Source organism: Mesoplodon bidens, assembly GCF_964165515.1.
Source record: "Mesoplodon bidens genome assembly, chromosome: X".
In the NCBI taxonomy this organism is placed as follows: domain Eukaryota; kingdom Metazoa; phylum Chordata; class Mammalia; order Artiodactyla; family Ziphiidae; genus Mesoplodon; species Mesoplodon bidens.
Window position 1 is genome coordinate 20,010,673 of NC_138163.1, and position 16,019 is coordinate 20,026,691.

The following is a 16,019-nucleotide window of genomic DNA, read 5'->3' on the forward strand; positions in this document are numbered from 1 at the left end:
GTTTGCTGAGGCCTGGAATAGATGGTCAAACTCACCAATAATTAATAAAAACAAAACCACAACAATCCTGTCATTCAACAAATATTTACTGAACAACTAGTTTACACCAAATATCCATTTTTGCCTATCAGATTGACGAAGATTAAAAAGCACAATGTTGTCCAGTAGTGGCAAGAGAATGAGGAAGAAAACATCCTCTTATACTACTGGTGGAAGTGTAAGTTGGTGAAAACCATGCTGGAGAGTAATATATTAAAAGAAAAAAAAAGAGCATACCCTTTGATCCAGCAATTTCATGTCTGATAACTTGGCCTAAGAAAATAATAGCCCCAGTGTGTGAAAACTACAAGTATATAAGGATAACCATTGAAGAAATAGTTTATGATAGTAAAAAACTAAACACATATAAATGCCAATCAGAATAGATAGATACATAGGTAGGTAGGATAGATAGATAGATAGATAGATAGATAGATAGATAGATAGATAGATAGATAGATGGATAGATGGGCTATATAAGTGTATCTTAAAAGAAATATCTATTTATAGATACATGGGAACATCTGAAGTATATATACCAAATTGTTAGCAATGGCTATTTCTGGCAGGTAGAATACAATTCTGTGTATTTTAAATTTTTTTCTAAATGATTATGTATTATCAGAAAATGAAAACAAGGTAAAGATATTTCTGGGGAGAAGAGGGGTAATTGAAGCTTACATTACAAACTAAGGGAGAAATGATAAGTTAAAAAACTGTATTGAAAAATTAGCTAAGAAAGACTACAAAGGCTGTTTAAGCTTCAGAATTGGCAAATATAATTATTCTAATTTAAGTTTGGTTTCATTTTGATTTACTACTGAACCAGCAAACAAAAACAATGCAAAGGATATGCAGAAGATCAAGGATACAATTGGGTGAACCTCCCCCCATCCCACCCACCCCCACCACCACAGGGCACCGCTAGCCTACAAGGTACCTTTGTGTGAAATAGAAGATACTCCTCCTCCAAGAAATACAACTCCAACCAGTGCAAGTGAAGCCTGGACTGGATTTCAACCCCAACTTGTTCCCTCTTCTGGGCATCCTTGTGCAGGGCACAACCTGCACTAACTGCTACAACTCTAGCTCCCTGTTTCCTTCCTAGTCACTTTACAGAAATGGTCAGTGAATTCATCCTGCAAGAAGTGATTAATTCACCAGGTCAAATGAGGAAAGCCTCATGTCCACTGCTGTTTAAATTTTTCAGCCTGGAGATATCAGGACTCCAAAAATTCACCTTACTACCACATACTGAGTTTTTTCTTGCACTAATTACATTCTTTAAATGTAGTTTTTACTGTGACCTTGAGCCTATAGTTGGTTTGGCCATTGACTAGCCAAAGAACAATTATGGTTACCTTGTAAAAAAATTAGATAGAATTTAACATAACACTTTATGCAAAAAAGAATTTCAGATTAATTATAGAGAAAACAAAAACACGATGAAACCATAAAAAAGGAAAATATCTATTTAATATTTAACTTTAATAATGACCCCATGATAGGCAAACACTAAAATATTTTCAATAGAAGACAACATAAAGGCAAAGACTGATGTATTTAACATTAGAAAATGTAAATCTCTTACAAATAAATAAACTAACATATAATCAAAAAGCAATAATATAGAGGGAAATAATATATGCATTGATGCCATTTCAATATAAAGAGCTATTACAAATCAATAAATTGAAAAATAAATAAAAGGCATGCAGAAATTAAAATAAATTTAAAAGGCACTGTCACATATTAAAAGATATTCAAGTATAGTAATCACCTAACAAACATATGTTAAAACAAAATTAAGATACAAATTTTGGCCTATCAAATTGAAAAAGAAAAAAGATAATATCATTGTCGGCAGGGAGGCAATGAGACAGATACGCTCATACACTGCTGATAGGAACGTAAACTGTTACAACCTTTCTAGAAAGCAATTTGTCAGTATATACCAAAAACCTAAAATTCTAAAATACTAAAAGCTTATAACCCAGTAAATACACTCATAGGAATATAGTCTATGAAAATAATCAGAGCTGTAAAAAAAGGTTTCTGTTAAAGGATATTTTTTTAAAACATTATAACAATGAAAATTCCTTATCAGTATAAATGTCCAATAATAAGTGAATAATGCAATAAATTTGGCACATCCATATAAGAGACTATTATGGGGATCATTAAAAACTGAAAAGTTCTGTAGCCACCCTTCCCTATAGGCAATGATGCTATTTACTTTTTGTTTATTTTTCCATAGATCTCTTACAAAAGTAAATAGCATCATTGCCTATGGGGATGAGAGTGGGGTGGCTACAGAACTTTGCAGTGTCAATCCTCTAATGCTCTCTGAATTTTAAAGTTAATAAATTAATTCTATATATTTTTTCCAATATATTTATTTATTTATTTATTTAAATATTTATTTATTTATTTATTTTATATTGGAGTATAGTTGATTAACAATGTTAGTTTCAGGTATACAGCAAAGTGATTAAGTTATACATGTACAAGTATCTATTCTTTTTCAAATTCTTTTCCCACTTAGGTTATTACAGAATCTATATATATATATATATATATTACAAATGTAAGCCTACTTTAACTCATGAGAGGCCTGATAGATCCTATCTATAGCCACATATATCCTTACCTCTCTATCTCCATTTTCAGGGAGTAGAGTGTCCTTCCTCCCATTCAAGACCAAACCCTCACATGTGCCCTTAATACCATCCCTTCCTTCCTCCTTCAAAAGAAAAATAGCTAGTCTACCCTTGCCATCAAAGTTTTTAACATCTCTTTTATTCTAAAACCCACTACAATATGGCTTTGCCCCCTACTATACTACTGAAACTGCTCTCTATAAGGAGACCAATATCTTTTAACTATGAATTCAATAAATATTTGCCAGCCTTTATCTAATTGGATTTTCTGTTGACACTGACATTCTTTATTACAGTACCTCTTGAGATTCTATTCTGGTCCTTACAACCTGGAAGACTGGAGCTTGGCAACTTGCCATCCAGTACACTGATTCCCAGGGACAAAGATTTCTGAGTTTCTCCTCACTATCAGGATTGTTGCTGCTCATCATTCTCCAGCATCTAATTCAGAGATACGATCCATAAGTTGGCACCTAAAGATATGGTGATTATATATTCTAGTTACCATGACACAGTCCTTGTTGATACTGGAATAATTATTAATAGTCCCCCCTTGCACTAAAGTCTGGATGATAAATTATATCGTCACCTTACGACTTAAGGGAATCCAACAGCAAGAAAGTGAAAGAATAAAATAATGCCTACAGGCAGTGCCCCAGTAAAACACACCTGCTCTGGAGGAGAGAAAAAAATCATTACTTGATCAAAATAAAACATGTGCAGTTAAGAAAATCCAATTATAAATATTAAAAAGATTTTGGGGACTAAAAATGTGTAAATTTTAAAATTCAGTAAAATTGAGGAAGATAAATTTAGACAAGTTGAAGGAGAAGATGATCAATTGTCAAGACAAAAAAAAAATTAGAGGCCTGGAAGACAGAGTAGAAGAAATCTTCCAAAAATAGAAAAATGCGAAAATACATAAAAGGAACTTAGAAAACAAATGAATCCAGAATATCTAATCTGTGAAGAAAAGGAATCTTAGGAGGAAGAAAAAGAACATGCAGGAGGGGCAATAATTAAACAAATAAGAGAAAAAAATACTTCCTTAGTAAAGAAAAATAAAGTTTGCAAGCTGAAAAGGCTCACTGAGTTCCAGGCAGGATTAATGTTTTATTGTGTTGGAAATATAAATCACATACGGTAAAGCACCTAAAGGTACAGCTTTATGAATTTTTACATATGTAATACCTGTGTAACCAACACCCAGGGTAAGATATAGAATGTTACCATCACCCAAAAGAATCCTTCATGGCCCTTTCAGAGTCAACATCCACCTCTATCTAGAGCTGATCATTAATGTGATTTTAAACCTATACATTAGTTTTATCAGTACTTGAACTTTCTATTAATGGAATCATACAGTAATGTACTCTTTTGGTCTGGCTTCCTTGATTCTACATTATGTTTCTGATGCATCCATATTAATGTATCTGTAGTTTGCTTTTATTCCTCTGTAAAATTCCATTGTATGAGTATACCATAATTTATTTCTCCATTCTTCTCTTGATGAATATGCAGGTTGCTTTCAGTTTTTGCTATTAAAAATAAAGCTTCTATGAACATTCTTGAACATATCTTTTGGTGGACATATACACTCATTTCTCTTGAGTGTATAGCTAGGAGTTAAAAGTGCTGGGTTATAGAGTAGATGTGTGTTAAGTTCTGGTAGATACTGGCAAACAGTTTTGCAAAATGATTGAAAAAGTTTAAACTTATACCAGCAATATATGAGACTTCAAGGGCTCCACGTCCTCGCTCCAAATTAGGATTTTCAGTTCTTTATAATTTCAGCCAGAATAAAAAAGATGAGAACATTCCCACCTCATTTTGTGAGTCCATCATTGTTCTGATGCCAAAACGAAAGACATTAAAAGAAAATTACATAGCAATATTTCTCATGGATATGTAAAATATTAGCAAATCAATCCAGTAATATACAAAATTTTTAATATGTTATGATCTAACGGGGTTTGTTCCAGGAACTCAAGGGAGATTTAACATTTGAAATTCATTCAATGTAATATACTTATTAAAAGAATAACAAAGAAGAACTATATGATCAACCCAATAGATACCAGAAAAGCGTTTGATAAAATCAAATCTTATTCACGATGAAAGGAAAAAAATACTCTTAAAACTAGGACCAGAAGAAAACTTCTTTAAACGGATAAAGGGCTCCTACAAAAATTCCACACTGACAATGAAATTCTGAATGCTTTCCCCTTCAGATGAAGGAAATGGCAAAGATAACTGCTCTCATATCTTCTATTCAACACTGTACTGGAGGTTCTAGCCAGGGTACAGAGATCAGAAAGGAAGAAGTAAAACTCTATTTGCAGAGGACATTATTTGCCAAACTCATTAAACTATGCAGTTAAAATAGATGAGTTTTATTATAAATTATACTTCAATAAAGCTGATTTTTAAAAAAAGCAAACTCTCCACAGAGAAAACTCCATGCTCAGGACCAGTGAGTTTCATGGTTTCACTGGTCAATTCTATCAAACATTTAAGGAAAAAATAATATTGCTAAGAGAAGTATTAAAAGACCTAAATAAATGGTGGTATATACCAAATTCAAAAATTGGATTATGCAATATTGTTAAGATGTCTATTTTCCTCAAATATAATTAACATACTCCCAATCAAAATCCAAGCAGACCTTTTGAAAGAAACTGACAAGCTGATCCTAAAATTTACATGAAATTGCAAAGCATATAGAATAGCCAAAACAATCTTGAAATAAAGAACAAAGTAGGAAAACACACACTACCTGATTTCAATATTTACTTTAAATCTACAATAATCAAAACAGTATGCTACTGGCATAGGATAAACAAGTTTAAAAACTAAAACAAAATACAGAGCCCAGAAATAAACCCACACATATATAATTTTTTGATATTTGATAAAGGCACCATGACAACACAAAGAAGAGAGATTAAACATAAAGTTCTATGATCCAGACATTTCACACTTAAGTATATATCCAAGAGAATGGAAAACATATCTGTATACAGAAATTTGTACAAAAATGATCATAGCAGCATTATTAATAAAAGCTAAAAAGTGGAGACAACCTAAATGTCCATTAACTGATGGATAAACAAAATGTGTTATGCCCATACAGTGCAAGGTTATTCTGCCGTAAATAGGAATCAAGTACCTATACCTGCTATAACATAGGTGAACTCTGAACACACTGTGCTAAATACAAGAAGCCAGACCCAAAAGGTCAGCTATTATAGGATTCCTTTTACATGAATTGCCTAGAATAGGCAAATCCATGGAGACCAGAAGTAGATTAATGATTTCCAGTGGTGGGGGGAGGGAAAAATGGGAAATGACTACTAAGAGGTATAGGGTTTCTTTGGGAAGTGATGAAAATGTTTTTGAATTAGATAGCAGTGATGGTTGACAACCTTGTGAATATACTAAAATTTACTGAATTGTACACTTTAAAATGGTGAATTCATGGTATGCAAGGTATATCCCAATTTAAAAAATTAATTTGAGTCTAAATATAAAAGCTAAACCTATAATGCTTCTAATAAAAAATGGGTATATATCTTCATGACTTTGAAGTAGATAAAGATTCCTTAACAAGAGTACAAAATGCAGTAAAGAAAGCATCAAAGGAAAAAATGATAAATTGAAAGTCATTTAAAATTATAAACATTTATTCTTAAAAGTACATGGTTAAGAAAGTAAACTCTCCCAGGGTGGGTGAAAATATTCTTAATACATACAACTGACAAAAGAACTCAAACAAATAAATCAATAATAGAAAAACAAACAACTCAACTTAAAATAATTGGCAAAAGATTTTGAACAGACACTTCCCAAGGAAGACATACAAATGGCCAGTAAGTACATGAAAAAGTGTTCAATGGCATTAGTCATTGGTGAAATGCAATTTAAAGCTACAATTAGATACCACTTCACACCCACTAGGATGGCTAAAATTAAAAAGACTGGCAGGATGAAATGTTGACCTAGATGTGGAGCAAATGGAATTATTCTACATTGCTGGTGGGAGTTTAAAATGGTTTTAAGCCATTCAATACGAGACGTACAGAAACTAGATAAAGAAAACATTAGGGAGATTGGGACTGACATATACACACTACAATATATAAAACAGATAGCTAATAAGAACCTGCTGTATAGCACAGGGAACTCTACTCAATACTCTGTAATAACCTATATGGGAACAGAATATATTAAAAAAAAAGAGTGGCTATATATATATATATATATATATATATATATATGTATAACTGATTCACTTTGCTGTTCATCTGAAACTAACATAACATTGTAAACTAACCATACTCCAATAAAAATTTTTTTTTAAAGAAAACATTAACAATTTTATTAAAGGCACAAAATTCAATCTGAAAATAAAGAAGAATATACTATTTTCTTGGATAGGTAGACAGTATTATAAAAATGTCAATTCTCTCAAAAATAATATATAAATGAATGTAATACCTATTAGAACCCCAATAGCTTTGTGTGTTTTTAATTAAATAAAATAATATTAAAATCCACATGGAGGGGGCTTCCCTGGTGGCGCAGTGGTTGAGAGTCCGCCTGCCAATGCAGGGGACACGGGTTCGTGCCCCGGTCCGGGAGGGTCCCACATGCCGCGGAGCGGCTGAGCCCGTGAGCCATGGCCGCTGGGCCTGCGCGTCCGGAGCCTGTGCTCCGCAACGGGAGAGGCCACGGCAGTGAGAGGCCCGCGTACCGCAAAAAAAAAAAAAAAAAAAAAAAAAAAAAAAAAAATCCACATGGAAACACACATGTCTGAGAATATCCAGGAAAATCATGAAGGAGAATGGTGAGGTGGAATTTGATTTTTCAAACATTAAACTCTAACTAAACAATAGGATGTTGACATAGAAATAGACAACTGGATCAGTGGTACAAAGTGCCAGAAACAGATCCCAGTATTTACGATAGTCTATGACAAAGATGAGATTGTAATTCAATGGGGAAAAGAGTCTTTACTTAATGTATGCACTGGTTACATATATTTGGCACTCCACTTGGAAGAAAATGGAGTCTGTTCCCTCCTTCACACCATATATAAAAAAAAATTATAAGTGTATTAAATATTTAGACTTAAAAATGAAACAACAAAGATGGTTCCAAAAATATCTAAGAAATCACACATACAATCCAGACAGGCAGGAAAATGTTTTAATCAAGATCAGAAGAACAGACACTAGAAAAGAAAAGCCTGACATATTTGACTATTTTTAAAATTTAATTATTTTTAATGGGTACAGAGTTTCAGTTTGTGATGCTAAAAAAGCTCTGGAAATGGGTAGTAATCATGGCTGCACAACAGTGTAATGTACATAATGCCACTGAACCGTGTGCTTTTATATTATTTTATATTTTTATATTATATATTTGTATATTATTTTATTTTATGTGTATATTACCACAGTGAAAAAATGAGATTTAAATGACAAAATATATCTTAAACAAATTTATTAGACAACTGATATGCTAAATATACACATACACCTGCATACACATATATATTAAACACTTATGAGAGTAAAAGGCTTCAAATCTATAATTTTGCAAATGGCCAAAGGACGTCAAAAGGCATAAACAAGAGAAGATATAAGAATGGCAAAAAAGCACATGAAAAGATGCTCAATATCATTAGTCATCAGAGAAAAGCAAACTAAAACTCTAATCAGATACCACATCACACCCACTAGAATGGCTAAAATTAAAATAACTAACAATATGAAGTATTGGCCAGTGTGTAGATATTTTTTCAAAAATAATAAAATGAGAGACAGGGATACAGAGACAGAGAAAGCATATATGAAAACAAGCAGCTTTTCCTCTTCTCTTTTCCGAGCTGCCCCAGCATCCTGCCACCCCTACCTCCTTTAGCAGCACTTCTGAACACTTCAGAGAGGAAGACTCCAGGAATCTGTCCGGGGAGAGCCACGTGGCTGACAGGATCGTGGTACTCTGGCCGAGTGTCAGGTCTGAGCCTCAGAGGTGGGAGAGCCAAGTGCAGGACACTGGAGCACCAGACACCTCCCAGCTCCACGTAATATCAATTGGTGAAAGCTCTCCCAGAGATCTCCATCTCAATGCTAAGACCCAGCTCCACCCAACGGACAGCAAACTCCAGTGCTGGACTCTCCATGCCACACAACTATGAAGGAACACAACCCCACTCATTAGTAGAGAGGCTGCCTAAAATCATAATAAGTCCACAAACACCCCAAAACACACCACCGAACTCAGTCCTGCCCACCAGAAAGACAAGACCCACCCTCATCCACCAGAACACAGGCATGAGTCCCCTCCACTAGAAAGCCTACACAACACACTGAACCAAACTTAGCCACTGGGGGCAGACACCAAAAACAATGGGAACTATGAACCTGCATCCTGTGAAAAGGAGACCCAAACACAGTAAATTAAGCAAAATGAGAAGACAGAGAAGCACACAGCAGATGAAGGAGCAAGGTAAAAACGCACCAGACCAAACAAATGAAGAGGAAATAGTCTTCCTGAAAAAGAATTCAGAGAAATGATAATAAAGATGATCCAAAACTTTGGAAATAGAATGGAGAAAATACAAGAAACGTTTAAGAAAGAGCTAGAAGAACTAAAGAGCAAACAAACAATCATGAACAACACAATAAATGAAATTAAAAATACTCTAGAAGGAATCAAGAGGAGAATAACTGAGGCAGAATAACGGATAAGTGACCTGGAAGACAAAATACTGGAAATAACTACCACAGAGAAGAATAAAGAAAAAAGAATGAAAAGAATTGAGGACAGTCTCAGAGACCTCTGGGACAGCATTAAATATACCAACATTCGAATTATAGGGGTCCCAGAAGAAGAGAAAAAAAAAGGGACTGAGAAAATATTTGAAGAGATTATAGTTGAAAACTTCCCTAACATGGCAAAGGAAATAGTCAATCACGTACAGGAAGTACAGAGAGTCCCATACACGATAAATCCAAGGAGAAACATGCCAAGACACATATTCATCAAACTATCAAAAATTAAATACAAAGAAAAAATATTAAAAGCAGCAAGGGAAAAGCAACAAATAACACACAAGGAAATCCCCATAAGGTTTACAGCTGACCTTTCAGTAGGAACTCTGCAAGCTAGAAGGGAGGGGCAGGACATATTTAAAGTGATGAAAGGGAAAAACTTACAAACAAGATTACTCTACCCAGCAAGGATCTCTTTCAGATTCGATGGAGAAATTAAAACCTTTACAGACAAGCAAAAGCTAAGAGAATTCAGCACCATCAAACAAGCTTTACAACAAATGCTAAAGGAACGTCTCTAGGCAGGAAACACAAGAGAAGGAAAAGACCTACAAAAACAAACACAAAACAATTAAAAAAATGGTATTAGGAACATACATATCGATAATTACCTTAAATATAAATGGATTCAATGCTCCAACCAAAAGATATAGACTGGTTGAATGGATACAGAAACAGGATCCGTTAATATGCTGTCTACAAGAGATGTACTTCAGACCTAGGGACACATACAGACTGAAAGTGAGGGGATGGAAAAAGGTATTCCATGAAAATGGAAATCAAAAGAAAGCTGGAGTAGCAATTCTCATATCAGACAAAATAAACTTTAAAATAAAGACTATTACAAGAGACAAAGAATGAGACTATATAATGATCAAGGGATCAATCCAAGAAGAAGATATAACAATTGTAAATATTTATGCACCCAACATAGGAGCACCTCAATACATAAGACAAATACTAACAGCCATAAAAGGGGAAATCGACAGTAACACAATCATAGTAGGCGACTTTAACACCCCAATTCCACCAATGGACAGATCATCCAAAATGAAAAAAAAAAATAAGGAAACACAAGCTTTAAATGATACATTAAACAAGATGGACTTAATTGATATTTATAGGACATTCCATCCGAAAACAGCAGAATACACTTTCTTCTCAGGTGCGCATGGAACATTCTCCAGGATAGATCATATCTTGGGTCACAAATCAAGCCTTGGAAATTTAAGAAAACTGAAATCGTATCAAGTATCTTTTCCGAACACAACACTATGAGACTAGATATCAATTACAGGAAAAAAAAACTGTAAAAAATATAAACACATGGAGGCTAAACAATACACTACTAAATAACCAAGAGATCACTGAAGAAATCAAAATATACCTAGAAACAAATGACAATGAAAACACGATGACCCAAAACCTATGCGATGCAGCAAAAGCAGTTCTAAGAGGGAAGTTTATAGCAATAAAATCCTAACTCAAGAAACAAGAAATATCTCAAATAAACAACCTAACCTTACACCTAAAGCAATTAGAGAAAGAAGAACAAAAAAACCCCAAACTTAGCAGAAGGAAAGAAATCATAAAGATCAGAGCAGAAATAAATGAAAATGAAATGAAGGAAACAATAGCAAAGATCAATAAAACTAAAAGTTGGTTCTTTGAGAAGATAAACATAATTGATAAGCCATTAGCCAGACTCATCAAGAAAAAAAGGGAGAAGACTCAAATCAATAGAACTAGAAATGAAAAAGGAGAAGTAACAACTGACACTGAAGAAATACAAAGGATCATGAGAGATTACTACAGCAACTCTATGCCAATAAAATGGACAACCTGGAAGAAATGCACAAATTCTTAGAAAAGCACAACATTTTGAGACTGTACCAGGAAGAAATAGAAAATATAAACAGACCAATCACAAGCACTGAAATTGAAACTGTGATTAAAAATCTTCCAACAGGGCTTCCCTGGTGGCACAGTGGTTGAGAGTCTGCCTGCTGATGCAGGGGACATGGGTTCATGCCCCAGTCCAGGAAGATCCCACATGCCGCGGAGCGGCTGGGCCCGTGAGCCATGGCCACTGAGCCTGAACGTCCGGAGCCTGTGCTCCGCAACGGGAGAGGCCACAACAGTGAGAGGCCCGCGTACAGCAAAAAAAAAAAAAAGAAAGAAAATCTTCCAACAGACAGAAGCCCAGGACTAGATGGCTTCACAGGCGAATTCTATCAAACATTTAGAGAAGAGCTAACACCTATCCTTCTCAAACTCTTCCAAAATATAGCAGAGGGCCGAACACTCCCAAACTCATTCACAAGGCCACCATCACCCTGATATCAAAACCAGACAAGGATGTCACAAGAAAAGAAAACTACAGGCCAATATCACTGCTGAACATAGATGCAAAAATCCTCAACAAAATACTAGCAAACAGAATCCAACAGCACATTAAAAGGATCATACACCATGATCAAGTGGGGTTTATCCCAGGAATGCAAGGATTCTTCAATATATGCAAATCAATCAATGTGATACACCATATTAACAAACTGAAGGATAAAAACCATATGATCATCTCAATAGATGCAGAAAAAGCATTCGACAAAATTCAACACCTATTTATGATAAAAACTCTCCAGAAAGTGGGCACAGAGGGAACTTACCTCAACATATGACAAACCTACAGCCAACATCATTCTCAATGGTGAAAAATTGAAACCATTTCCACTAACATCAGTAACAAGACAAGGTTGCCCACTCTCACCACTATTATTCAACATAGCTTTGGAAGTTTTAGCCACAGCAATCAGAGATGAAAAAGAAATGAAAGGAATCCAAATCAGAAAAGAAGAAGTAATACTGTCACTGTTTGCAGATGACATGATACTATACATAGAGAATCTTAAAGATGCTCCCAGAAAACTACTAGAGCTAATCAATGTATTTGGTAAAGTAGCAGGATACACAATCAATGCACAGCAATCTCTTGCATTCTTATACACTAATGATGAAAAATCTGAAAGAGAAATTAAGGAAACAGTCCCATTTACCATGGCAACAAAAAGAATAAAATACCTAGGAATAAACCTACCTAAGGAGACAAAAGACCTGAATGCAGAAAACTATAAGACACTGATGAAAGAAATTAAAGGTGATACAAACAGAAGGAGAGATATACCATGTTCTTGGATTGGAAGAATCAACATTGTGAAAATGACCCTACTAACCAAAGCAATCTACACATTCAATGTAATCCCTATCAAACTACCAATGGCATTTTTCACAGAACTGGAACAAAAAATTTTACAATTTTGAGAAAGAAAAAAAGAGCTGGAGGAATCAGGCTCCCTGACTTCAGGCTATACTACAAAGCTACAGAAATCGACAGTATGGTACTGGCACAAAAACAGAAATATAGAACAATGGAACAGGATAGAAAGTCCAAAGATAAACCCACGAACATATGGGAACCTTTTCTTTGATAAAGGAGGCCAGAATATACAATGGAGAAAGGACAGCCTCTTCAATAAGTGGTGCTGGGAAAACTGGACAGCTACATGTAAAAGAATGATATTAGAACACTCTCTAACACCATACACAAAAATAAACTCAAAATGCATTAAAGTCCTAAGTGTAAGGCCAGACACTACAAAACTCTTAGAGGGAAAACATAGGCAGAACACTCTATGACATAAATCACAGCAAGAACCTTTTTGACCCACCTCCTAGAGAAATGAAAATAAAAACAAAAATAAACAAATGGGACCTAATGAAACTTAAAAGCTTTTGCACAGCAAAGGAAACCATAAAGAAGACCAAAAGACAACCCTCAGAATGGGAGAAAATATTTGCAAACGAAGCAACTGACAAGGGAGTAATCTCCAAAATATACAAGCAGCTCATGAAGCTCAATATCAAAAAAACAAAGAACCCAATCCAAAAATGGGCAGAAGACCTAAATAGACATTTCTCCAAAGAAGATATACAGATGGCCAACAAACATATGGAAAGATGCTCAACATCCCTAATCATTAGAGACATGGAAATCGAAACTACAATGAGGTATCACGTCACACCAGTCAGAATGGCCATCATCAAAAAATCTACAAGCAATAAATGCTGGAGAGGGTGTGGAGAAAAGGGAACACTACTACACTGTTGGTGGGAATGTAAATTGATACAGCCACTATGGAGAACAGTATGGAGGTTCCTTAAAAAACTACAAATAGAACTACCATATGACCCAGCAATCCCACTCCTGGGCATGTACCCTAAGGAAACCATAATTCAAAAAGAGTCATGTACCACAGTGTTCATTGCAGCTCTATTTACATTAGCCGGGACATGGAAGCAACCTAAGTGTCCATGGACAGATGAATGGATAAAGAAGATGTGGCACATATATACAGTGGTATATTACTCAGCCATAAAAAGAAATGAAATTGAGTTTGTTGTGAGGTGGATGGACCTAGAGTCTGTCATACAGAGTGAAGTAAGTCAGAAAGAGAAAAACAAATCCTGTATACTAACACATATGTATGGAATCTTAATAAAAAACATGGTTCTGAAGAACCTAGGGGCAGGACTGGAATAAAGACGCAGATGTAGAGAATGGACTTGAGGACACGGGGAGGGGGAAGGGTAAGCTGGGACGAAGTGAGAGAGTGGCATGGACTTATATACACTACCAAATGTCAAATAGATAGCTAGTGGGAAGCATCTGCATAGCACAGGGAGATCAGCTGGGTGCTTTGTGACCACCTAGAGGGGTGGGATAGGGAGGGTGGGAGGGAGACACAAGAGGGAGGAGATATGGGGATATATGTATACATATAGCTGATTCACTTTGTTATAAAGCAGAAACTAACACACCACTGTAAAGCAATTATACTCCAATAAAAATGTTTAAAAAACAAACAACAACAAGAAAAAAAACTAGCAATTCACAGCAGAACAAATCCAGGTGATTGGTAAACATCTGAGAAGATGCTCACTAGTATTTAAAGAAATGCAAATTAAAGCAACAAGGATTAGTCCCATCCATTTGCTACTGGAAATGGGAACTACTATTTCATTTTTGAAATGCATATCCTTGAACCAGAAATCCCACTCCTAGGAATTTACCTCACAGAAGGAAAAGCACCAGTATATATAAAACGTTATCTCTATTTGTATATCAGAAAATGAACAAAAGTTAAAAACAGAAAGAAAACTGTGTGTATATATGTATGTAATATGGACTGGATAGGCCTAGGATCACCATTCTTTTTACTCTTTCTGGGTGTTCTTACCTTCTCTTAAGGGTAATATGCTGATGGTTTCCAGATCTTTATGTTGAGGCCAGACTGCTCTCCTGCACTTTAGACAGCAGACTGCACAGTCCCCGCTGAATGTCTCAAAAGTAGGGCCAGGTACATCATTTGTGAGCCTAGAAAAGAATGAAAATGCAAGACCCTTGTTCATAAAGGAGGAAAAAGTGCCATTAAAGGTACTAAGATATAAAATATTTTCCTTTAAAATATTTCATTTTTTATAAAAACAGAAGAAGGGTAACAGTGACCATCATCCAATTAGTGATGAGGATTAGAAGTGTCCTAGTACTGCTGTAACAAATGACCACAAGCTTAGTAGCTCAAAGCAACCCAAACGTATTCCCTCCCAGTTCTGGAGCTTAAGAGTCCTGTAATCAAGATGTCAGCTCCAGGAAAAAAAAATTCATTCCTTGCCTTTTCAGCAACTAGTGGCATTCCTTCATTTGTGGCCCCTTCCACCATTTTCAAAGCCAGCAGCAGAGCATCTTCCTATCTCACTCTGCCTGCCCTATCTCTCCTACCCCTCATCTCTGCTTCCCTCATCACATCTCCTTCTGTGACTCTTCCTCTTTCCCTTACAAAGACCCTGTAATTATACATTGGGCCCACCCGGATAATCCAGCATAATCTCCCCATCGTAAGATCCTTAATTTAATCACAACTACAAAGTCTTTTTTTACCAAGTGAGGTAACATATTCATATGTTCTGGGATAAGGACATGGATGTCTTTGGTGTGTGTGTTGAAGGGGGTACATTATTCTGTCTACCACAATGATTAACAACATAAATTTACAAATTGCAAAAAATATTTTTGGTGTCATAATATTATATAACACAATATATTGATACCTTGATCGATCACAAGATTTTTCTGGCTAAGTTTTCTACAAATTTATTTATTAGGTCATCAAAATTTATACTTTTAGCAACTTCATTTTCAATCGACATAATTGAAGGCACCATCAGTCTTTCTTGGCAAATGCAAGATGGCAAATGTTTTTTGATAATTTCAAATTTAGACAAGGAACTTCCTGCTGATGCAGCCATTACTGGTGCTGATACGAGTATTTCATGGCCTGTAGCAACTTTGGGATTAATGTATAAATTTTAGTACATCTAGAATTTATGATTCTCATGGACCTATTGTTCTAAAAAGGTTTAA